The sequence below is a fragment of the Anomaloglossus baeobatrachus genome, chromosome 6, assembly GCF_048569485.1.
Source record: "Anomaloglossus baeobatrachus isolate aAnoBae1 chromosome 6, aAnoBae1.hap1, whole genome shotgun sequence".
Lineage (NCBI taxonomy): Eukaryota > Metazoa > Chordata > Amphibia > Anura > Aromobatidae > Anomaloglossus > Anomaloglossus baeobatrachus.
The window spans coordinates 340206158-340231498 of NC_134358.1; the positions used below are offsets into that span (position 1 = coordinate 340206158).

At 48.7% G+C, this 25341-nt stretch overlaps 1 protein-coding gene across 8 annotated transcripts in view; it reads right to left on the reverse strand.

Moving 5' to 3' along the window:
* The window catches only part of CTNND2 (catenin delta 2), a 3073686-nt gene that overhangs the window by 2876044 nt on the left and 172301 nt on the right, over window positions 1–25341 (reverse strand). The window contains exon 1 of one of the 8 annotated variants that reach the window (XM_075314965.1): window positions 23832–23840. The exons of the other annotated variants lie outside the window; for them this stretch is intronic. The gene's annotated coding sequence lies outside the window, so the exon portion shown is untranslated. Of the gene's footprint in view, window positions 1–23831; window positions 23841–25341 lie in introns of those variants that run through there. 8 annotated transcript variants of the gene reach the window in all.

Consider the following 25341-nt stretch of genomic DNA (forward strand, 5'->3'; position numbering starts at 1 on the left):
GCACCCCCATCACCAGGGGCTTCCCCTGAGGCAACTACATACCCACCCCAGGACACTGCTAAGGCCATCACGGATCTCTTGATGCCGGTGATTGATGGGCGGCTGGCAGCCTTCCAGTCTTCATTAGACATTATAGTCACCCAAGTTAATGCCCAGGGTTCAAGGCTAACAGATGTGGAGCAGAGGGTCTCTGACATGGAGGACTCTGTAAAGGAAATTTCAGAGATGCTGGAGAGCAGGAATAAGGACATTGCTGTATTGCTGGACAAGGTAGATGATCTTGAAAACAGGTCCAGACGCAATAATTTAAGGTTGGTGGGCGTCCCTGAATCGGTTCGGCAAGCTGATCTACTGAAACTCACTTCAGAATGGCTACCAGGAGCTTTGAAATTGGATCTAAAGTCGGGGCCAATTGCTATTGAAAGGGCCCACAGAGTGGGCCCACCTCAAAATGATGGAGAGGTCAGACCCAGACAAGTAATTTTTAAGGTCCTGGACTTCCAAGACAAGATCAGATTGCTGACAGCATTTAGAAAAAAATCGCTCACTTACCTACAATAACTCTAAACTGCTTTTGTTCCAAGATTACTCAGCAGCCTTGACAACAAGACGCAAAGCCTTCAATCCAGTATGCAAACTATTGGCGGAAAAAAATATTCGCTTCAGTCTACTGTATCCTGCTGTTCTACGCTTCACTACAGGGGGAAAGAATTGGACTTTTGAAGATCCTAAGTTGGCTTTAAATTACCTTCTTCAGGAAAATGGAGCTTCGCCAGCAGTCAACATAGACACTTAAATCGGAGACGTCACTGTGCTACAGTTCTGATGTTCATTCTGTTTTTCCTTTTTTTTTTCAGTGTCAGGACTGCCAGAGAGGCAGGTGACATTGCCATTAGATTAAGGTTTTTGTTTAGATGGGAAGGGGTTAGGGGGCTCTGCGTGCGTACCTTTAGTTTAGCTCTCATATGGGTTGTCGCGTTTACTCGCTGGGATGGACGAGGGAACCCAAATAGGTTGTTTATAATTTTACAATTAATTCCTCCTTCTGGAATAGGATAAATGACTAACACAGAGAGCACAAATGTGTCCACGATTAAATCGCTGTATTGGTGCTCCTGGAATGTTAATGGGTTAAACTCTCCTATTAAGAGGAAAAAAGTTTTAAATTATCTACATCGTTTAAATTGCCATATTGTCTTCTTACAGGAAACACACTGGATGAAGGGCAATCACCCATTTCTTCACAGCAGAAAATATGCTGTATGCGCAGAAGCGTCATTTACGAGAAAACAAAGAGGGGTAGCTATATTGATCAATAAGCATATTAGTCATGAAGTTCTGGAGGTTTCAGAGGACCCTATGGGGAGATTTTTATTGGTGAAAGTGAAGATAGAGGGCACTATCTACAACTTAGCAAACATATATGCACCAAATATTCCTGATCCACAGTTCAGAGCCAGATTGATCGAAAGTATCACAGGTTGGGATATCACTAATTTAATTGTAGGCGGAGATTTCAATGAGGCTCATGATGGAATTTTAGACAGGTCAAGTCCCCAGCCATCACCTCTATTGGCGCTCCATAGTGGTTTGCAATATCTCGTCAATCAATTGGGACTAATAGACACATGGCGCATGCAGCACCCAATAGATAAAGATTATACATTTTATTCAAATGTCCATGACTTACATACACGGATTGACTATTGGCTAGCACTGATGCCACATTTACTTTCCTCCAACATCCTAGACATCTGTATTTCGGATCATGCACCGGTTACTTTTAATTTGTTATTATCTACCACAATACTACGGGAAAGAAGGTGGAGGTTTCCTTCATATTTATATCAATCTGAGGATTTCAAAGCTTCTTTACAAAACTACTGGAGCTTTTATGAGAATGATAATCACGAGCATAGTGGGGACGCTGGTTTGTATTGGGCTGCCTCCAAGGCAGTAGTAAGAGGTCAGATAATATCATATGTCAGCCATAAGAGAAAAAAGCTCCTGGAACAAACTATATCAGCACAAAAACTTCTCACGCAGGCATATAAAGATTTTAAAAATAACAACACGGATGCGTCAAAACAACATTTCTTAGAGGCCAAGGAGGCGGCGGACACCTTTGCCCATGAGATGGCACTTAGAAACCTGGACTATCAGAAACATAAATACTTTAAATGGGGCAACAAACCTGGGAAATTACTAGCTTCCTTAACCAAACCCTTTAGAACCACCACTAGAATCCACAAAATTAAAAAGAAAGATGGTACCATGGTAACAAAAGATGAGGAAATAGTGGAGGAGTTCAGGGCATTCTTTGGCTCGCTGTATGAGGGGGAACCGAGGGAGGTTGACGGGGAAGCTGATTTTATCCATGGTACCGTAGCGCCCATCTTGACAGAGGAACAAAGAGTAGTACTAAACGCCCCTATAAATATTTCAGAAATAGTAAAAACTATTGGCACTCTTAAACTAGCCAAAAGCCCAGGGCCCGACGGATTTAGTAACGAATATTATAAGATCTTGGGAGCCTCTATCGGTCCTCATCTATGTGCAGTGTATAATAAGATAGTCACAGATAGAATAACATAACGACAGGTTCAATGAGGCAAACATTATAGTATTACCTAAGCCAGGATAAGACCCACTACAGGTGGAGGGATACAGACCCATCTCATTACTCAACTCTGATTTTAAAATCTTTACTAAAATACTAGCTGGTAGATTACAACAAGTGATTCCAGATCTTATTCTGCCCTTCCAAACGGGATTCGTGCACGGGAAATCCATCACCTATAACATCAGGATGGCTATTGGGGCTATCTCTTATAGTAGGAAGCATAGATGTACCAAACATATAGTAGTTAGCCTTGATGCGGACAAGGCCTTTGACAGGGTCTCTTGGGCCTATTTACATAATCTTTTGGCATGTCGCCAGGCGGGATCCTGGTTTTGCGAAGCAGTCAAGATGATATACACAGAACCCAAATCCAGGCTATCTATAAATAATACATTCTCTGAGCCATTTGAGGTACAGAGAGGAACGAGGCAGGGGTGTCCCTTGTCACCTTTATTGTTTAATTTGGCTCTGGACCCAATGTTGAGGACCCTACATAATTTAGCAATATTTCAGGGCATGAGAGTCGGTGGGACAACAATTAAACTTTTGGCTTTTGCCGATGATATTTTATTGTTTATTGCCAATCCCTGTCAAGCGATTCCAGAGATAATGAACACATTGAATAATTTTGGAAAGGCCTCAGGCTTCAGGGTAAATTACAAAAAAACTGAGGCATTGGCAATGTACAAATCGGGTAAAATTGATAACAACTTATTTCCCTTCCAGTGGTGTACCAGGTCCATTAAATATTTGGGGATTCAGCTCCCAGCAAACCCCTTGTTACTATATCAAATTAATTATAAGCCTCTTATAAATTCATTAATACATCTACTCCAATCTTGGAAACATCTGAAAATATCCTTTTCGGGCCGATGTCACTTAATTAAAATGGTAGCATTCCCCAAAATAATGTTCTTATTTCAGACTCTCCCGTTGCTTCTACGCAAATCAGATATTAAGCTACTAAATTCATCCTTTGGAAAATTCATTTGGGGGCACAAGGGGCGTACTAGGATCAGCTTAATCAAGCTTCAATTACCAAAAGGGGCAGGGGGCATAAATCTTCCAGATCTGGGCAAATATAATCTAGCAGCAAATTTTAGATATGTGGTGGACTGGGTGCGAGGAGTATCTCACTTTGCCAATGTACAATTGGAACAACAGCTATGTTCACAAGTCTCGTTAACAGCATTGCTGCATTTAGGGAATGAGGAAATACCGAGTGAGGTTAGGGATCATCCAACACTATGGCATACTATACAAACGTTTAGGAAGGTGAGGAAACTTGGTAAAATTAACACTTCAAGTTCCCCATTTCAACCCTTTATTGGAAATCCGAGATTCCTCCAGGGTCGCCCTCCGAGGATTTATGAAACATTGTCAATGCAGGGTTGTGCTTATGCTGCAGATCTAATGGAGCCTGATTGGTCGTTGCTTTCTTACGACAAGGCGGCACACCGATTTCCAGCTTTTGTGGGTCAGCCTTTTCTTTTTCTTCAGGCGCGTAGCTTGGCACAAAAATATCTTGTTGACAAGCCAAAGGGAGATCTTGGAGGAAGTGTGGATAACTTTCTTAGGAGGGCAAGAAGCCAGGCGTCCTCGACTAGTCAGGTTTATTCAATGTTGCGTACAGTTTGGACATGGGAGGGGAAAACAACAGGTCCAGCAAAATGGAAGGTAGACATGCCAGAGTTCGAGGTAAAGGATTTTTTACAAGCCACGCTGTTGCAACGTAAATTTCTGTCGTCCAGTAGCTACACAGATATGGCCTTGATGATTCTACATAGAGCATATATTACTCCAAAAATTCAATGAAAAATGGACACAAATGCCTTATACTCTTGTTCTAAATGTGGCATAAGAGACACTGACCTGTTTCACCACTTATGGGACTGTGTTCAGATACAGGGAGTATGGAGAAGCATTCACTCAGTCTTACAAAACACATACAATATTCAGTTTGCTCTGACACCACAGTGGACGATTTTTAACATGTTGGAGGAGGCTCAACAAAGTCTTCCGAGAGGTACCAGGGCAATGTTAACTATTTGGGCCTCGGCCACTAGGAAAAGTATCCTACATCTCTGGGTAAATCCTGAAGCACCCTCTCTAGCGTTTATCCAAACAAAACTAATGTTCATATTCAAAATGGACTGGCTGGATGCACTGTCGAATAAGGAGAAGCTGACTAAGCGTTTCTTTGAAACATGGTCTTTATTTATACCTAACTTGGCTACAGTGCTTAAGGATAGACTTAAATCTCAGTTTGGACAGACCTCTTGGTACCTTCTTGAACTGCTCAATGGACACATACCAATTACATAAGTTACCATTTTAAGTTGCTTCTGGTCGCACGCAGAGCGGGGGGAGGGGTGGGCGGGACTGTTTTGATTATAATGTCATCAATGAAATGCTCTTTGTATAAGAGCAGATTGTAAAAGAAATTCAATTAAAATTCAATAAAAAGATGTTTAAAAAAAAAAAATTTAAAAAACAAAACGTGTGAACATATCCTAAAGTGTTTTTTTTTAGGTCAGGGCTTGATTTGACGTTTTATTAAAGTGATTAGGCACTACAAACTGTTTCTTATCATTTTCCCCTCTTTTACTTTGGTTTGAGAGCTGTTCTGGCGACTATGTAAACGCCGAGTGCTGATCTGAGCACGTTATTGCAAGACACCAGAAATGCAGTAATGCACTTCTACAGGCTGTGCCCATACTGTTTCTGCCTTTTCCCATCCATTTCAGCCTTTACCTCAGTCACCATAGCTCGCCTTTAGGTCCAAATTGAAATTATTCGGGTTTTCTATAGACTTACATTGCAAATTGAATATTCGCGACTAGTCGATTAGTGGCAGCCTATTCCGCAGATATTCGCAAAGTCGAATATTTTGGTATTCGATCATCCATTATCTCAGAAAATTAGAATAATTAGCACAAAACCTCTGCAAAGGATTACTAAGCATTTAAAATGGTCCCTTAGTCTAATTAAGTAGGCTACACAATCATGGGGAAGACTGCTGACTTGACAGATGTCCAGAAGGCAGTCTTTGACACACTCCACAAGGAGAGTAAGCCACGAAAGGTCATTGCTAAAGAAGCTGGCTGTTCACAGAGTGCTGTCTTCAAGCATATTAATGGAAAGTTGAGTGGAAGGAAAAAGTGTAGTAGAAAAAGGTGCACAAGCAACCGGGATAACAGCAGCTTTGATGGGATTGTTAAGAAAAGGCCATTCAAAAATTTGGGGCGATTCACAAGGAGTGGACTGCTGCTGGAGTCAGAGCTTCAAGAGCCACCACACACAGATGTATCCAGAAGATGGGCGACAGCATTCCTTGTGTCAAGTCACCCATGACCAATAGACAACGCCAGAAGTGTCTTACCTGAGCTACAGCTAAAATATATCTTTGTACCGTGTTAGCCAGTAGAGATAAAAAAAGTTTGTTTAAAAGAACTGAGAGTCCTCAGTAGTTGATACCTTTTAATGGCTAACTTAAAAGATGGTAATAATAGCAAGCTTTCGAGACTACTCAGGTCTCTTTATCAGGCATGTGTTAGGGCCAGGTGGATGGGCAGACCCGGGAGGTGGATCCACTGGGCCGAACTCCCCGATGAGGGAAAGGAGTCCGGTAGCCGGAGCACTATAGGTAGCAGGACAGTCCGCGCACAAGAGCACAATGGAGAAGTCCCTGGGACCACGGGGTCACTGATGGTAGTCCGGGTGACGGAGCTCAGGTTCGGAAGTCGGGATGATGTCAGGCGGGGTCCGGAACCGTTGGAGCGAGATGACGGGTCACCGCAGGGAACAGAGATGGTACGGACTGTCAGGATGGCAGATGGTCAGCGTTCGGGGTTCGGGGTTCGGCAGGACCGGATGGCAATGCAGGATCGGCTCTAGAAGAGAGAGGTAAGTATCTCACAGGAACACAAGGAGACCTGACTCCTAGCTTGGGAAACACGAAGAACAGGCCCCACCCCCTTGGACATTAAACCCCTTTATACCCTGTACCTGTGTGCTTCATTTCCTGTCAGTGGAGACTGGCCCTTTAAGAAAGGGTCAGTGACCGCGCGCGCGCCCTAATGCGCATGCGCGCGGCCCGGGTGCCAGAAGCCAGGGCAGGAAGCTGAGAGGAGGAAGTAGCAGAGCCGGGCTGGGTCTGGGAAGCCGACGGGCGCCGGGAGCGGGGACCAGGAGGCCTGGGAAGCGCGGGCAATGGAGGCTGGAGAGAGCGGGGAGCATGGCAGGTGAGCCGGGGAGCGGAGCAGAGGACCCGGGGAGCGTGACAGTACCCCCCCCCCCACGCCCCCCTCCCCGCAACCGGGACAGGAAGGCACGGATCAGAGGAGTGCCCACATTCTCCCTGGGCTCCCAGGACCTATCCTCAGGACCATACCCTGCCCAGTCCACCAGAAAGAACTGTCGACCCCGTACGGTCTTCATGGCCACGATATCCCTTACCGCATAGATGTCGTCATCAGCAATAGGAGGAGGAGCCGGACTGGCAGCAGCGGAGAAGGGACCAAGGACAACCGGCTTGAGCAGAGAGACGTGGAAGGAGTTGGGTATCCTCATCGTGGCCGGGAGCTGCAGTTTGTAGGAGACCTCATTGATCTTGCCGAGGACTTTAAACGGTCCGATGTAGCGAGGTCCCAGCTTGTAGGATGGTAACTTCAATCGGACGTACTTGGAAGCAAGCCAGACGAGATCTCCGGGGGAGAAACACGGAGGATCCAGACGTCTCTTGTCTGCGTGTCTCTTCATCCGCAGGGATGCACGTGCAAGGGACGCCTTAACTGAGTCCCAAATGGTTGTAAAGTCACGGACTACCGCATCAGCAGCAGGGATATCCGAGGAAGAGGATACAGGCAATGGGACAGAAGGCTGAAGTCCGTAGACGACATGGAAGGGAGAACTGGAGGAGAACTCACTGACGTGGTGATTATGGGAGAATTCAGCCCAAGGAAGAAGCGTGGACCAATCGTCATGATGGGCGTTGACGTAGTGACGTAAGAAAGAGGTCAATATCTGATTGACCCGTTCCACTTGGCCGTTCGACTGAGGATGGTAGGCAGAAGAAAAGTCCAGAGTTACTCCCAGATGTTTACAGAGAGCCCTCCAGAAGCGGGAGGTGAACTGAGTTCCTCTGTCGGACACAATGTGTGATGGAAAGCCATGCAAGCGGAAGATGTGATGTATATAGGCGTCCGCGAGTTCCTGGGCAGAGGGCAGTCCAGCCATAGGGACGAAATGGGCCATTTTAGAGAACCGATCCACCACGACCCATATGACTGTGTGTCCGGAGGACAATGGCAAGTCCGTAATAAAGTCCATCGCAATGTGTTGCCAGGGAACTGAGGGTATAGGCAGAGGCAGAAGACGGCCATATGGCAGGTGTTTGGGCGTCTTGTTCCTGGCACAAGAGGAGCAGGCAGAGACAAAAGAGGCGACGTCCGTGCGAAGGGATGGCCACCAGTAATGACGTACAATCGCACTCCAAGTTCTCTTCTGACCAGCATGACCGGCTGTTTTCGAGGCATGGCCCCAGTGTAACACTTTTTGCCTGTCAGTCTCAGAGACATAGGTCTTCCCGGGCGGTATCTGGGCCAGGGTGACAGGAGCCACCGGAATAATCTTACTTGGACAGATGATGGGTTGGGATGTCTCCTCCTCCTGCAACATGGGCATGAAAGACCTAGACAAGGCATCAGCGCGTACATTCTTGTTCGCGGGTCGGAAATGGAGCTGGAAATCGAACCGGGCAAAGAATAAGGACCACCTGGCTTGCCGTGGGTTCAGTCGCTGAGCAGACCGCAGGTATTCCAGGTTCTTGTGGTCCGTGTAAATAATAACGGGGTACACTGCTCCTTCCAGAAGATAGCGCCATTCCTCCAGAGCCAGTTTGACTGCCAATAGCTCTCGGTCACCGATGGTGTAATTGCGTTCAGGCGCTGAGAAGCTCTTGGAGAAGAAACCGCAAGTCACCATCTTCCCGGAGGAGGACTTCTGCATGAGCACTGCTCCGGCTCCCGAGGAGGAGGCATCCACCTCCAAGGTGAACTGGCGGTTTAACTCCGGACGGTGGAGTACAGGAGAGGAGGCAAAGGCCCGCTTTAGAGAGCCAAACGCGGCGTCGGCCGCAGGTGACCAGTCCTTTGGATTAGCCCCCTTCTTGGTCAAGGCGGAGAGAGGAGCAGTCAGAGCAGAGAAGTGAGGGATGAACTGGCGGTAATAGTTGGCGAATCCCAGAAAGCGTTGGATTGCCTTCAGTCCAGAAGCAGGAGGCCAGTTGAGAATGGAAGAGACCTTCTTTGGATCCATCTGCAGTCCGGTATCGGTGATGAGGTAACCCAGGAAGGGGAGAGAAGACTGTTCGAAGACACACTTCTCGTACTTGGCGTACAGACGATTCTCTCTCAGTCTTTGTAGAACCAGTTGCACGTTCTCTCGGTGGGTCTGGAGGTCCGGAGAGAAGACAAGGATGTCATCCAGATATACCACCACACAGACGTAGAGAAGGTCCCGGAACACGTCGTTCACTAATTCTTGGAAGACTGCTGGTGCGTTACACAGGCCGAAGGGCATCACGCAGTATTCATAGTGCCCATCGCGAGTGTTGAACGCGGTCTTCCATTCATCCCCCGAGCGGATACGGACCAGGTTGTAGGCTCCCCGAAGATTCAACTTGGTGAACACACGAGCTCCTCTGAGCCGATCAAACAATTCGGGGATGAGCGGCAGGGGGTACTTGTTTTTTACGGTGATTTGGTTCAATCCCCGGTAGTCTATGCATCGGCGTAAGTCGCCCTCTTTCTTCTTCACGAAGAAGAAGCCTGCTCCAGCAGGAGAGGAGGATCTCCGAATGAATCCCCTTGCCAGGCTCTCTGTGATGTAAGTAGACATGGCCCTTGTTTCGGCTGGAGACAGTGGATATATCCGTCCTCGAGGTGGTGTAGTTCCCGGGAGCAGGTCAATGGCACAATCGTAAGGACGATGTGGCGGAAGCACCTCTGACTCCTTCTTATCAAAGACGTCCGCGAAGGACCAATAGGCTGAGGGCAGTCCCGGTAGGGACTCTGGAACCGGAGGTCGCCGGATGGGTTGTATGGTCTTCAGACAGTTCTCATGGCAAGAAGAGCCCCATCGAGTGATTTCACCAGTGCCCCAGCTGACTGAAGGTTCGTGTGTCCGTAACCAAGGAAGGCCCAGCAGGATTTGATGTGACATGTGTGGGAGGACGTAGAGAGCGATGTTCTCGGTGTGCAGAGCACCGATACGCAGTTCAACCGGCCTGGTGATCCAGGAGATGGTGTCAGAGAGGGGTCTCCCATCCACAGAGGCTATCACGAGGGGTTTGTCGAGTGGAGTAACAGGCACCTGGTACTTGTCCACCGTGGCCTGCTGGATAAAATTGCCTGCTGCCCCAGAATCGAGGTACGCCTCAGCCGTGAACCGCGTCTCTCCCGTTGTCACTTGCACAGTCCATGTAACCGGGTCTGAGAGAGTCCCAGCACCTAGGGTGGCCTCTCCTACCAACCCTAGGCTTTGGAGTTTCCCGGCCTCTCTGGACAGGAGCGTAGCAGGTGTGTGCCCTCTCCGCAGTAGAAGCAGAGACACTTGGCGAGCCGCTCTGCTCGACGTTGTTCAGACTGTCGCACACGGTCGATCTGCATGGGCTCATGGACGGAGACACCAGATGCCGTTGACTGGAGTACGGCGGGCTTCTGCGGAGGAGAGGAATGCCGTACCGGACGTCTCTCACGGGACACCTCTTTGGACCGCTCCTGAAAGCGGATGTCCACTCGAGTCGCTAGGGTAATCAGGGCGTCCAGGGTGGACGGTACGTCACGACCAGCCAGCTCATCTTTGATTCGACCCGAGAGTCCTTCCCAGAAGGCGGCGGTTAGGGCCTCGTTATTCCACCCGAGTTCCGAAGACAAGGTGCGGAAACGGATGGCGTATTGACCCACCGTCAGAGTTCCCTGACGTAACCGGAGAAGAGATGAAGCAGACGCGGAGGCGCGTCCGGGCTCGTCAAAGGTGCCGCGAAAGGCCTGCAGGAACTCCTGGAGGTTCTTGGTCATAGGGTCCTCCTTCTCCCACAAGGGGTTCATCCACGCCAGTGCCTCGCCCTCTAGGTGAGACATTATGAAGGCGACCTTGGCTTGGTCGGAGGCAAACAAATGCGGCAGCTGCGTGAAATGGAGGGAGCATTGGTTTATAAACCCCCTGCAGGTCTTGGGATCTCCGGCGTACCGGGGTGGTGAGGCCAAACGAAGTCTGGAAGCATCCGAGGAGGCTGCCACGGGAGCTGGGGCCGTGGATTGACTAGTGGAGGCCCGAGGCACTGAAGATGTGACCGATGCTTGTAGCGTGTTCAAGCGGGCGTCCACGGAAGTCATAAAGTTCAGCATGCGGGTCTGGACTTCACGCTGGCGTTGGAGTTCCTCATGCAAGGCCGCTAGTGCTTCGGCGGGATCCATGGCCTGTTCTTACTGTTAGGGCCAGGTGGATGGGCAGACCCGGGAGGTGGATCCACTGGGCCGAACTCCCCGATGAGGGAAAGGAGTCCGGTAGCCGGAGCACTATAGGTAGCAGGACAGTCCGCGCACAAGAGCACAATGGAGAAATCCCTGGGACCACGGGGTCACTGATGGTAGTCCGGGTGATGGAGCTCAGGTTCGGAAGCCGGGATGATGTCAGGCGGGGTCCGGAACCGTTGGAGCGAGATGACGGGTCACCGCAGGGAAAAGAGATGGTACGGACTGTCAGGATGGCAGATGGTCAGCGTTCGGGGTTCGGCAGGACCGGATGGCAATGCAGGATCGGCTCTAGAAGAGAGAGAGGTAAGTATCTCACAGGAACACAAGGAGACCTGACTCCTAGCTTGGGAAACACGAAGAACAGGCCCCGCCCCCTTGGACATTAAACCCCTTTATACGCTGTACCTGTGTGCTTCATTTCCTGTCAGTGGACACTGGCCCTTTAAGAAAGGGTCAGTGACCGCGCGCGCGCCCTAATGCGCATGCGCGCGGCCCGGGTGCCAGAAGCCAGGGCAGGAAGCTGAGAGGAGGAAGCAGCAGAGCCGGGCTGGGGCTGGGAAGCCGACGGGCGCCGGGAGCGGGGACCAGGAGGCCTGGGAAGCGCGGGCAATGGAGGCTGGAGAGCGGGGAGCGTGGCAGGTGAGCCGGGGAGCGGAGCAGAGGACCCGGGGAGCGTGACAGCATGCTATAACACAAAATCTGAAGAGTGACATATTTATACACAACAGGACATAGAATAGTGCAGTGAAAAAAAAACAAAAAAAAAAGTTATGTGCCACACGTTTGCCCCCTTGCCATAGTGATCGTTCTGCTTCACATAACTTGTTTTTTTTTGGTTTTTTTCACTGCACTGTTCTATGTCCTGTTGTGTATAAATATGTGACTCTTCAGATTTTGTGTTATATTGAGCCTGATGAAGAGACCTGAGTAGTGTTGAAAGCTTGCTATTATTACCATCTTTTCAGTTAGCCATTAAAAGGTATCAACTACTGAGGACTCTCAGTTCTTTTAAACAAACTCTTTTTTACCTGAGCTAAGGAGAAAAAGAACTGGACTGCTGCTCAGTGGTCCAAGGTGTTGTTTTCAGATGAAAGTAAATTTTGCATTTCATTTGGAAATCAAGGTCCCAGAGTCTGGAGGAAGTGTGGAGACGAACACAATCCAAGCTGCTTGAGGTCTAGTGTGAAGTTTCCAAAATCAGTGATGCTTTGGGGAGCCATGTCATCTGCTGATGTAGTTCCACACTTTGTTGTATCAAGACCAAAGTCAGTGCAGCTGTCTACCAGGAAATTTTAGAGCACTTCATACTTCCCTTTGCCAACAAGCTTTTTGCAGATGGAAATATCATTTTCCAGCAGGACTTGGCAGATGTCCACATTGCCAAAAGAACCAATACCTGGTTTAATAACCACAGTATCACTTAATTGGCCAGCAAACACGCCTGACCCATTGAGATTCCATGGGGTATTGTCAAGAGGAAGATGAGAGACACCAGACCCAACAATGCAGGCTACCTGAAAGCTGCTATCAAAGCAACCTGGGCTTCCATAGCACCTCAGCAGTGCCACAGGCTGATCGCCTCCATGCCAAGCCGCATTGATACAGTAATTTATGCAAAAGGAGCCCCAACTAAGCACTGAGTGCATTTATTGTACATATTTTTCAGTAGGCTAACATCTCTGAGTTAAAAATAATTATTTTTTCAGTTGGTCTTATAAAGTATTCTACTTTTCTGAGATAATGACTTTTGAGTTTTCATTGGCTGTTAGCCATAATCATCAATATTAACAGAAATAAACACTTGAAATAGATCACTCTGTTTGTAATGACTCTATATAATATACAGTATGCGTTTCCCTTTTTGTGTTGAATTACTGTAATAAATGAACTTATGTTTAATATATCTTTATTGTTATTATTATATCAAAACAAGTGTACAAAAGAAGGTTTTTTGTGTACTCACCGTAAAATCTCTTTCTCTTTCGTTTCATTGGGAGTCACAGGACCGTGGGTTATGCTGCTGTCACTAGGAGGCTGACACAACGTAGACAAAAAATGTTAGCTCCTCCCTAGCAGTATACACCCCGAGCCGGAGGCGGACTCAAATCAGTTTAGTGCACAAGCAGTAGGAGGAGAACCAAAACAACCATACATAAGTCAAAGTAAAAACTATAACAAAGTAGCAGTGCGACAAGTGGCCTGGGAACATGGACCACTGAAATAAGCAGGCAATATGTAACAAAAACAAGCAGGGTGGGCGCTGTGTCCCCCAATGAAGACTCAGAGAAAGAGATTTTAAGGTGAGTACACAAAAATCCTTCTTTCTCTTTCGTTTCATCGGGGGACACAGGACCGTGGGACGTCCAAAAGCAGTCCCTGGGTGGGAAGAAGGCAAGCACCGGAGATAGGCAGGAAATAGCTTCCCCTGTCGGTCTTGCCCAAGACCTGAATGCACTTACCTTGTTACAGGTGTGCTACTGCCGCCTGCAAAACCTTTCTCCCAAGACTGGCATCTGCCGATGCTTGGGTGTGAACACGGTAGAACCTAGCAAAGGTATGCAGACTAGACCAGGTGGCGGCCCTGCGGACATGGCCGGCCGAAGTCTGATGTCTAATCGCCCAAGAGGTTCCCATTGCACGGGTACAGTGCGCCTTTACTCCCCGTGGCGGTGATCCGTCCTTCATCTGATATGCCTCAAATATGGCGGAACAGATCCATCTGGCAATCGTGGCCTTGGATACCGGCATGCCCCTCTTGGGACAGGATGGAAGGATGAACAGACTGTCGGTCTAACAGAAAGGTGCGGTCTTGGAGACATAAATTCTGAGGGCTCGTACCAGGTGCAGAGTGTGCAAGGCCCTTCCCAGGCTGAGAGAAGGACCAGGACAGAATGACGGAAGCACAATCTCCTCATTTAGATGGAACGGCGAGACCACCTTGGGCAGAAAAGAGGGGTCTGGCCGGAGCACCCCCTGTCCTGGTGGAAGACTAAAAAGGGGGAACGACAAGAGAGAGCTGCCAGCTCTTACGATCTTCGTAAAGAAGTGATGGCAACGAGGAAACCACTTTCCAAGACAGGTGAGAAAAGGAAGAATCTCGGAAAGGTTCAAACGGAGGACATTGAAGTGAACCCAGCACTAGATTAAGGTCCCACAGTTCTAGTGGAAGACGATACGCCAGAGCTAGATGGGCGACTCCCTGGATGAAAGTCTTGATTTGCGGGTGAGAAGCGAGAGGCCTCTGTAACCGAATTGACAGAGCCGACACTTGGCCATTAAGGGTGGCGAGCAAGAGACCCGCATCCAGACCTGACTGCAAGAATGCCAGCAATGAAGGAAGGGAGAAGGAGAGAGGAGAAGAGATGATGTGCTCCTCACACCACAGGAGGAAACTCTCCATGTGTGGTAATAGATCCTCGAAGAAGATAGCTTCCCGGCCTTAATCATTTTCTGTATCACCCCTGTCGAAAAGCCTGCCTGAGCTAGTAGCCAGTATTCAATAGCCAGGCCGTTAAATTTAGGACTTCTGAGTTCTGGTGGAAGAGAGGGCCCTGCCACAGAAGATCTGGATGGTCTGGAAGGCGCCACGGGGCGTCTGCGAGGAGCTGAGTGAGTTCCGCGAATCATGCTCGTCTGGGCCACTCTGGAGCCACCTTCGGCCTTGATCTTCTAGAGAACCTTCGGGATCAGGGGAAGCGGTGGGAAGATGTACGGGAGCCTGAACTGGCTCCATGACAGGGTGAGGGCATCGACACCTAGCGCCAGGTGGTCGCGGCACTGCACGATGAACCGTGGAACTTGATAGTTGAATCGGGAGGCCATTAGATCCATGTCCGGAGTCCTCCATCTGCCGGAAATCTGGCTGAAGACTTCCCTGTTGAGGGACCATTCGCCTGAAGCAAGGCCTTCCCTGCCGAGGAAATCGGCCACCCAATTGTCCACGACAGGGATGTGTACTGCCGAGATTAGGGAGTGAAGAGACCAGGCCCAGTGCAAGATCTTCTTGACCTCTCCCATCGCCATGACACTCCTTATGCCTCCCTGGTGGTTGATGTACGCCACCACCATGGCATTGTCCAACTGGATCCTGACTTGGCAACCCTGTATTCGGTGCTGAAATTGTAGCAAGGCTAACCGGATGGCTCTGATCTCTGGTATGTTGATAGGGAGACAACTCTCTTGAGGTGTCCATCGGCTTTGTGCTGGAGACTTGCGTCACACTATCCTCCATAGGAGACGAAGAAAGGACCTTCCTAGAGAGAGGTTGCAAAGACTGGTCCACCAATGAAGTGAGTGGCGGGTCACCATGATAGACGGAACCTGCGGTCCAGAGAAAAGAGAGATTTGTCCCACTTCTTCAACAAGGCCAGCTGGAAAGGCCGAAGATGAAACTGGGTAAAGGATACCATCTCGATCGCCGCCACCATCTGACCGAGGACTCGCATACCAAACCTGATGAAAACCGGGCGCGGATGGCAGAGAGTACGGAGGCCTCGGTGCAGGGAAGAGATCTACTCTTGTGTAAGGAATAACCGACCTTGGATGGTATCGAATACCGTGCCTAAAAAGGTGATCCGCCGGGCCGGGGTCGGAGAGGACTTTTTCCGATTGATCAGCTACCCTAGTCGCGAAAGGGTGTCGATGGTGATCTAAACACCAAGACGACAGTCCTCGAAGGAAGAACCCTTGACCAGCTAGTCGTCCCAGTACAGAATGACCATAACACCTCTGGAGTGTTGGATGGACATGGCAGCCGCCATGACCTTTGTAAGCACTCTGGGGGTAGATGCGAGGCCGAAGGGTAGAGCCGTGAACTGGAAGTGGTCAACTGCTATCGCAAGGCGGAGGAACTGTTGGTGGGATTGAGGCGTCTTGAAAGGTTGAGGTGGCTGCGAAAGGACTGGAACTGAGCGGTGACACGACGATTCAGGACGCGTTTAGGCCGAAATTGGGGAAGAGAGGTACTCTCCCGTAGCCTCGGAGATCAACTGGTCTAGCCTATCTCCGAAAAGACGTTCACCTAAGAACGGAAGGGAAGTCAGCGACTCTTTAGAGGTCGCATCTGCATTCCAGGTCCTGAGCCAGAGGGCTCGACAGATGGCCATACTGTTGCTAGAGGCTTGGGCCGTGCAGTTGGCAGACGCCAGGGCTGCGTTGAGAAGGTACTCACCTGAGATGTTAACCAGTTCCGGATCAGCAGAGATGGTACGGAGTCCGCTGCGTATGGTGTCCGTGGAGTCCCTGAGAGACGTACCGTTAGGGATGAGGAGTCAGGCGGGACACTGGCGGGTCGACCACAGGGGAGCATGCCCATTCTTTTCGGAGCCCTTCGGGGAAGGGATAATGTAAATTAATGGACTTACCGCTGGTAAACGCCGTGTCCGGTTGTTGCCTGTGATTGCGCAGTAACTCAGCGAACTCTGGATGTCCACTGAATGCGTTATGGGCCCGCCTCGTCCGTTTAAAGGAGACTTGGGTGCTCTGAGAGGAGACGGGGTCTGTCTGTACCTTTATAGTCTGATTCACCGCTTCTACCAGGCTATTAACCATGCGCCGAACATCAGCCACCTGCTCGGAATCAAGCAGAGGTGCTACGTCTGAGTCATCACCAGAGAGGTCGGAGGCATGGGGCTCACCTCCTCCTGAGGAGATTGCGCTAGGCCTGCGGGGGTATGGCCGAGCGTCGGCAAGAGGCACAGCGCTTGTGCAACGGTCCGAGAGGCCTCAGCGAGGGAATCTACGGACTGAGACAGGGACGCCAACCAGCCGGGAGTTGGCGGGACGCAGGGCCCTGCAGTATCTGAGGCTGCGGCGGCAGCATCTGAGGCGTCAGCGGAGGAGTCCTGTGGAGGCTGCGGGTCTGCAGAACAGCCGGAGCATAGCGGAACGTCCTGGCCTAGGGGGAATTTGGATTTTGCAGGCGGAGCATGAGGCAAAGGGGGCCTGCTTGGATCGGGCGGCCCTAGGATTAGGCATGGGGTGCAAAGGAACTCTCACTGTGGCTTCTAGGAAGGAGACAGGAGAGCAACCAACCAGTCACTAAAATAAAGTGAGGGCTACCTAGTGAGGGCTAACTCCGTAGGAGCAGTGCTTACCCAGGTCCTGTGTGCTGCCCACCAGTCCAGGGAGAGGAATCCAGGTCACACCAGAGCCAGGAGGAAAAAACTGGAGCGCTGCAGCCTCAGCAATCAGCAGACCAGGAGTTGCTTTTTTTTTACTTGCAGGATAAAGATGGACGCTGGAGGGGGATGGAGGAGGAGCCGTGTGAGAGCGAAAAAAAGAGCATCCACCACCCACACTGTGATACCAGGAGACTGAGCAGTGGGCGGAGTCGGGGGCGGAATGGCCGACGGCCAATAGCATTGCAGCGGGGGGCGTGGCTAGGACGCAGGGAGACTAGGCCGAGACCGGGGCCTAAATGTTGGAGCTGCTGGAGCGAGAGAAGGTAGAGACAAGCCGTCCTACCTGAGATCAGCGGCGCCGCACCAGTGATGTCCGGTGTGCAGGAAGGAAGCTCTGCACAGGTGCCGGTGCGCTCCGCAGACCGATGGGACGTGACTGGGACGCAGGGCGACTAGGCAGAGACGGGGGCCTAAATTTGCAGCTGCCCGAGGAGGAGAAGGTAGGAGAAGGGAGGTCCTACCTGATAACAGCGGCACCGCACCAGCGATGTCCGGTGTGCAGGCAGAGAGCTCTGGAGGGTGGAGAGGCAGGGAGGTGGACGCCGGGTGGGGGGTGGGAGCCCCTCTGCGAATGTAGACAGTGCTGCGGGCCCCATCAGAAAATCCATACGCGCTGCGGAGGTCCAGTCTCTGTTGCCTAGCCCTGTGCACTCTTTGGGGTAATACCGCAGGGTGGATCAGGGGTGCCCATGACGGATCTGCCCCTCATGCAATCCCGGGAGTGGTACCTTGGGAATGGACCGGGGAGAGGGCCCGACATCTCAAGCCTCTGCAACCCTGGAGAGTGGTACCCACAGGACTGGAGAGGATGAGGGATGAAAATAGACGACACTTGCAGAAAGAGAAAAAACAGGAATAAGAGCGATGAGCGTCACCGAGAAAAATGAAAAATACGCAAGCAATCAAGTGGCTGAGGGGGGCCGAGATGGCCCACATCAGCCTCCTATGACACTAAGCAAAAACTGATTTGAGTCCGCCTCCGGCTCGATGTGTATACTGCTAGGGAGGAGCTAACATTTTTTGTCTACGTAGTGTCAGCCTCCTAGTGACAGCAGCATAACCCACGGTCCTATGTCCCCCAATGAAATGAAAGAGAAAGTACAATTTTCATCCAACAGTTACAATTCTAATTGATTAGATTTAAATTTAGGTTAATGAGACAATGAAACATTTATCTTCCACACTTATGACGTCCTCCGTATATAAGGAATGGGGTTTCCGGATTCAGGCGGAGATCCAGCTGGTGGTATAATGATCACCGGAAACCTATGTAGACGTCACCTACTGTCCAAATACCCTCTTACAAATTATCCTTTGTAAACTGCAACATATGTATTTACCCTAAACTAACGGAATGGAAGGAAGGGTCCTAGGAACTCCCATTCCAGGATTTTATCTAAAGTAGAATACGAGCAAAAATTAAATAAAAGAAAGGAGACATGAGTCAAAGGGGGAGATGAAAGAAAAGAAAAGACAGACTGAAAGAGAGAAGATAAGAAATAGGCAAGAAGGGGAAAAGAGAAGAGAAAGAAAAGGGGGGAATAGTACCATGATGTCGCACCGCAGCCCACCCTGGCCGCATGACCCAACCATCGCGGGCCCCTCCTAAGCCAGAACGCCTAGAGTTAGCCAGATCTGAAACTGTTGTGACTCTCTAAAGTCAATCCAAGGGTACCAAGTAGTAAACCAAGCATGAGTTGTGTTGGTGTCAGACATTCTTAACTCCTCTAAGCGTCGTAATATATCTAATGCTTCAACCCAATCTACTCTTTTCAACTCATATGATGTTCTCCAGTGCTTGGGAATAATCTATCTCATTGAGACTATGAAGTAGGACAATAGGTGTTTACGTATTTTGGAAACCGATCCGGTAAACATGGAGAGTAATGCTATTTCTGGGGCGGGAATCACATCCAAGTGTGTAAGATGGTTATATAAGGAGAAAATTTAGTCCCAAAGTTTTCTAACCACTGGACATAACCACCAAATGTGTAACATTGACCCCGGGGATCCCTGACACCAACACTCGTCCACAACCTCTGGAAAGATCCTGTGGAGTTTTTCTGGTGTTCTGTACCACCTAGATAATAGATAATATTTTATAGTTTAGTTCTTGTATCCTACTGGATACTGTTCTTTTGTGTGTTCAAAACACGGCCCAATTCTCTATGCCAATGGTCGACATATCCGTGCAGCCCCCCCACCCCACCCTGGAGCGACACGATTATATAAATTGTAGATACTGTATGAGTTGGTGTCTCCTGAGCTATACATAGCCTTTCAACATGGGTCATTTCCTCATCAGACCCGGACCCCGGAGCCAAATAATCCATGTAACTTCGGAGGTGGAGATATAGAAACCAGTGCCCCGGTTCCATCCTTCTGTCTCCTAATAAAGAATTCAGTGATCTGCAGGCTGAGGAGGACACCACATCCCTAACACAAGGGATTCCCTTTGTGCATACCGAAATAAGTCTGGGGTGGTGTTCGTGTAAATGACAAGGGAACTGAGGATTACCCACAAGAGGCGTCAGGGGTCTCGGACTTTTGGTCAGGCCGTATCTCCTATTGATAGTATGCCATGTACCTATTAATAGATGGAGGAGCAGAGTCTTCTCTATGTTTATTAAGTTTTCAACAGAGGATAACCAAAAAATTCCCAGTGCACCAGTTGGGGCCAGAATATGTTCCATTTCTACCCATAATTTACTCTCTTTGTTATGTAATAAGTCTAGAATACAGTTGCCCACTGCAGCTGCATGATAAACCATAAAGTCAGGTAACTCCGTTCCCCCCTCCCACCGTGAGCGTGTTAATAGAGAATGTTTCAAACGGGATTTAGTACAGTGCCAGATAAAATGACGTATCATCCTTTTTAACTTAAGCAAAAAGGGCTCTCCTATATTACATGGGATGGTCTGGAAAAAGTATAGAACTCTGGTTAAAATATCCATTTTTATAGTATTAGTTCTACCCAACCAAGAATTTGGAAGATTGTGCCAATTTGTGAGATCTTTCTGGATGGATTGCAAAAGGTCTGGAAAGTTTAAATCGTATATGGTTTGGGGGTTTGCTGGCAGTTTAATCCCTAGATATTTAATAAAATTGCTACTCCATCTAAATGGGAAGGAAGGTGTTTTTTTTTTTAAACTCATTTTATTGAAGGTTAAGTATGACAAAATCAGCAATCAACCATACTATTTGTACATATTACAAAAGACATATGACAGCATGAGAATATACAGTCACAGGTTATATCAAGGGAGTTTCGAAGGGGACATCGATTATTTCTTCAGGATACTTAGGACCAAGTCGCACCACAAGATAACGATGTGAATCTCTATGAATGGCGCTAATGCAAGAGTATACACAATAAAAGGAAAATTTTCTTAAGACAAAAGACCATGTAAGTTTGAGACCAGGGAGCTGGGCGAACCTCTAGTCAGGGGGGGGCCCCAACCACCCACCCCAAATCTCCTCAAATTTGTGTTGAGAGCCCCTGTTCTTGAATATAAAATGCTCTAGAGGAATTATGGCATTCACGGGGGCTATCCAAGACGCTCTAGAAGGTGGGCGGGGGTTCATCCAATTTAGTATTATGCCCTTACGGGCCAGGAATAGGACCTTCTTCAGTAGTGAGTTCTTGGAACGGGTCCAGGAGTTAGTGTTCAAGACTCCAAATCGACATAGGATTGGGCTAATAGGGACCACTTTCTCCATTACCGAAGTGAGCACAAGTACCACTTCTCTCCAGTAGGAGTGGATAAAATGGCATTCCCAAATCATGTGCCAAAAATCTGCAGCGCATCTCCCACACCTCGGACACGCGTCCGTGACAGTGCTATTCATTTTATTTAGTCTTACTGGTGTGATATAGCTCTGATGGATAATTTACAATTGAATGAGTCTATTGTTAATTGCGGGAGAGACCAGAGTGTGGGATTCAACTATGTCGTCCCAGGCTATATCATCCAACTCAGGGATTTTAGCTCTCCATTTCCGCAGCACGGAGAGGGGATTGTTCATGGCCTTGGCCCGAATAAGGGATGAGTATAATTTGGAGATCAGGCCTCCAGGGCCCTGTGATCTAATGATTCCAATGATTGGGAATGAAGAAAATCTAACTTCACGCCCAGAGAACTGAGCCCGGAAAGCATGTCTAACTTGGAGGTACTTGAACTTGTATGTATCGGCAAACCATACTCTGTCTGCAGTTGTGTAAAAGAGCAGAGCACGTTATCACGGACAATAGAGGCCAGGGAAGTTATTCCATGACTCCTCCAATCCCCAAAGCCCGACAATCCACAAAAGTGGGGGAGGTCTAGATTACCCCATAAGGGGGTCTCGACGGGTACATCCTGGAATCCAAAAATGGATTTAGCTTCCTTCCAAATCTTGGCCCCCAGTTTATTGATTGGAAGGATTCGGCCCTCAGGGGCCCGTTTATGGTCTGATAATAGGGGCCATTGGAAATCCATACCCGTATGGCCTGCTAAAAATCCCTCTGGGGAACCTGGGAAGGAAGGTTTAAGCACTCTCTCTTCCTCAGATGAGAGTGAAACATTTAATATCTCCGTTTTCTAGAGGTTGACCTAGAAATTTGAAAATTTACCAAATTTCTCAAATTCCACCAAGACGGCCGGCAGACTTATCCTTGGTTGAGTAACATAAAGCAGTAAATCATCCGCAAACACGGCCCTCTTGTGGGAACTGGGACCCACCTGTGTTCCCCTGATTGAAGGGTTTTTCCTAATAGCGTTTGCTAAAAACTCCATTACTATGATGTATCAGTATGGGAATAATGGGCACCCCTGCCTGGTGCCGTTCCTAATGTCAAATGGGTTGGACAGGCGGCCATTTATGCTCACCTGTGCTGTTAGAGTTTGATATAGCGCCATTATGCAATTTTTCAACCGTGGACAGACCCCTATCTCCTGGAGAGAGGCATCAAGGAATCCCCAATGAACCCTATCGAATGCTTTTTCAGCATCTACCGTCAAAAGGCAAGCATTGATTTTTTGTTGTCTGACCCAAGAGGTCAAAGATATAGTTCTAATGGTGTTGCCCCACGCCTTCCTCCCTGGGACAAATCCCACCTGATCCTTGTGAATCAGTTTTGGAATATGGCTGTGTAGGCGTAGTGCAATCATCTTAGAGTATAATTTAACATCAATGTTAATAAGCGATATAGGTCTGTAGTTGGCACATAACAAGGGATCCCTCCCTGGTTTGGGGATAACCGTTGTCCGGGCTTGGAGAGATTGTTTAGGGAAACCACATGTTTTAGATATGGAATTATAAGCTTTCAGCATCAGAGGGCCACACGCCTCACAGCATATTTTATAAAACCGAGGAGTGAAGCCATCTGGGCCAGGGCTTTTCCCTGCTTTAAGGTTGCTGATAACTTCTTTAAGATCTAATCCTGTAAAGTCAACCTCCAACTCCTCAGCTTCCTCCACTCCCAACGTCCCCGGATTGTTTTCCCGATTTAACCTCGCATGTCTTGGCCAGAAGTTGCGGTGTCTGATGGATGATGGGATGATATGTTATATAGCGATGCATAATATTTCTTAAATTCTTCCAGTATGTCAGATGTGGAATGGATCTGGGTCCCTGTCTTTCTGTTAAGTGTAAAGGGTACTTTACACGCTGCGACATCGCTAGCGATCGTGCTAGCCATGTGAAATTCTAGATCGCAAGTGATCTTTTGAGATCGCACATGCGTAAAATGACCTATGTGCGACCTCAAAAGATCGCACTTGCGATCTAGAATTTCACATCGCTGACGCGATCGCTAGCGATGTCGCAGTGTGTAAAGTACCCTTAAGGATCGGAGGCTATGTCTCTGTGGGATGTAGGGTCCGGGCAAGCAGTCTCCCACTTTTGTCCCCAAATTCAAAAAAATTCTTACGAGCTATATCTCTGGAACACAAGGATTTCTGGTCCAGAATGGATATAATTTGATGATGTAAGGTAGATAGCTCTGCTTTAAGGACATCATTAGGTGTGCTTTTATTTGTTGCTTCTTTCAAACCCAATTGTAGTAATAGTTCCTTTAGCTCCATCGATCTTTCCCACTTGAGTCGGGATCCATGGGAGATACAGATGCCTCGAATTACACATTTCAGGGCTTCCACTTTAGTGCAATTGCTGAGTGGAGCTCCTCTAGACACACGTCATTATTCAATAAGTTATCATTAAGCCTCCAAGAGTATCCCAAACCGCCTCTTTCTATCATTACCACCTCTCCATATACTGGCGCATGGTCCGACCACAAAAAGGTATCTAATGAGCATTTTGGGGTATTGTCCAGGAGATCGTGAGAGACAAATAAATAGTCTATTCTTGTGTAGCTATTATGTGCTAGTGAGTAGAAGCTAAAGTCCCTACCTCCAGGATGCAAGATCCTCCAGAGGTCTACCCGTCTAAGAGACACCAACTCTTTATTTAGTCTACGTATCGCAGAGTGGGGGACAGCTGACCTACCCGAAGACGAGTCCACGGCTGGGTCCAAGATCAGGTTGAAGTCCCCTCCCAATATGTTATGAGAACCACCAGCGAATTCTGAGAGTTTCCTAAGTACCTCCATACCAAACGCCACCCGTCCCTGGTTTGGAAAATAAACGTTAGCAATGGTATAAATACTGCCCAAGAAGGATATCTTAAGAAAGAGATAGCGCCCATCCGAGCCGAAGCAAGTATCAAATACTTCAGGTTGAAAGGACCGATGGAATGCCACTGAGACCCCGCATGCCTTAGGCCCAGATGGGGGCAATGGAACCACGTTGGGTAGTTTTTCATTTTACAGCTGGAAACACCGCCTGCTACGAAGTGTGTCTCCTATAACAGAACAATTTTAACATTCTTTTTATGTAAACGGTATAAGATCTGGCTCCTTTTTTCTGCCTTGTTTAATCCCTTGGCGTTATACGTGCAGAAGGGTATATGCAACACCATGGTAAAAGGGATATTAGGTGACGAGGTAGAGAAGAAAGGTAGGAAGGATGAAGGAAGAGAATGTGAGTATAGTAGGGGTTAATGAAGAAAGAGAAATGCTAACCAGCAGGTTGCTTCAGAAAAGATTCCTATATAACTATATTGACACTTGTCAAAAACAACAAATAGCTGCAACCCTAAGGCTCTGTGCGCACTAGGCCGTTTTGCCCGCGGATTTACCCGCGTATTTGCTGCGGAAATTTCTTGAGAAATGTCTGCAATCTTTGTGCAGACATTTCCCAGCAAATCCTATGAGAAAAAAAAATAGCTGTGCGCACACTGCGGATTTTTCTCAAGAAATTTCCTTGAGAAAATTTTCTCGAGAAGCTTTCTTGAGAAAATGAGCATGTACATTATTTTCCGCAGGTACCTGCGGTATACCCCCGGAATTTCACTCCATTCACTGTAATGAATCGCGAAATTCCAGGGGTATACCGCAGGTAGCAAATGATGTGCGGTATACCCCCGGTATAGCCGCGATTTACCTGCGGTAATGCTCATCGCTGCCTGCGGTTTTGTAGGAAGCGATGTCATTATGCCAGGAAGAGGAAGCGGAGCAGAGTAAACACAAACATCACACTGCCTGGACGCCGCACAGAAGCACTTCCGTGTGACGTCCGGCGGGTGCCCGTGCAGTCTGTGTCCCGCTCCAGCCTCGCGGCTGCCTGCACTGCAGGGTGTCAGTGTGTGCCCGCAGTGTCAGCAGCCTGTCACGCGGCAGCGCATGCAGACACTGACACCCTGCAGTGCTGGGAGCCGCGGGGATGACGATCGCTGCTGTCAGGAGGTGAGATCATTACCTGCTGTGACGATCTCCTGCCTCCTGACGTCACCGCGGTCACTGCTGTCTATGCCCGTCTCGCGAGCAGCCAGAGACTGTCACTAGCGGTGACGTCACGGGCTCTCGCGATACTTCTGACAACGCGGCAGGCATAGAAGTCAGTAACAGCGCTGACGTCAGCAGTACAGGAGATGATCACAGAAGGTAATGATCTCATCT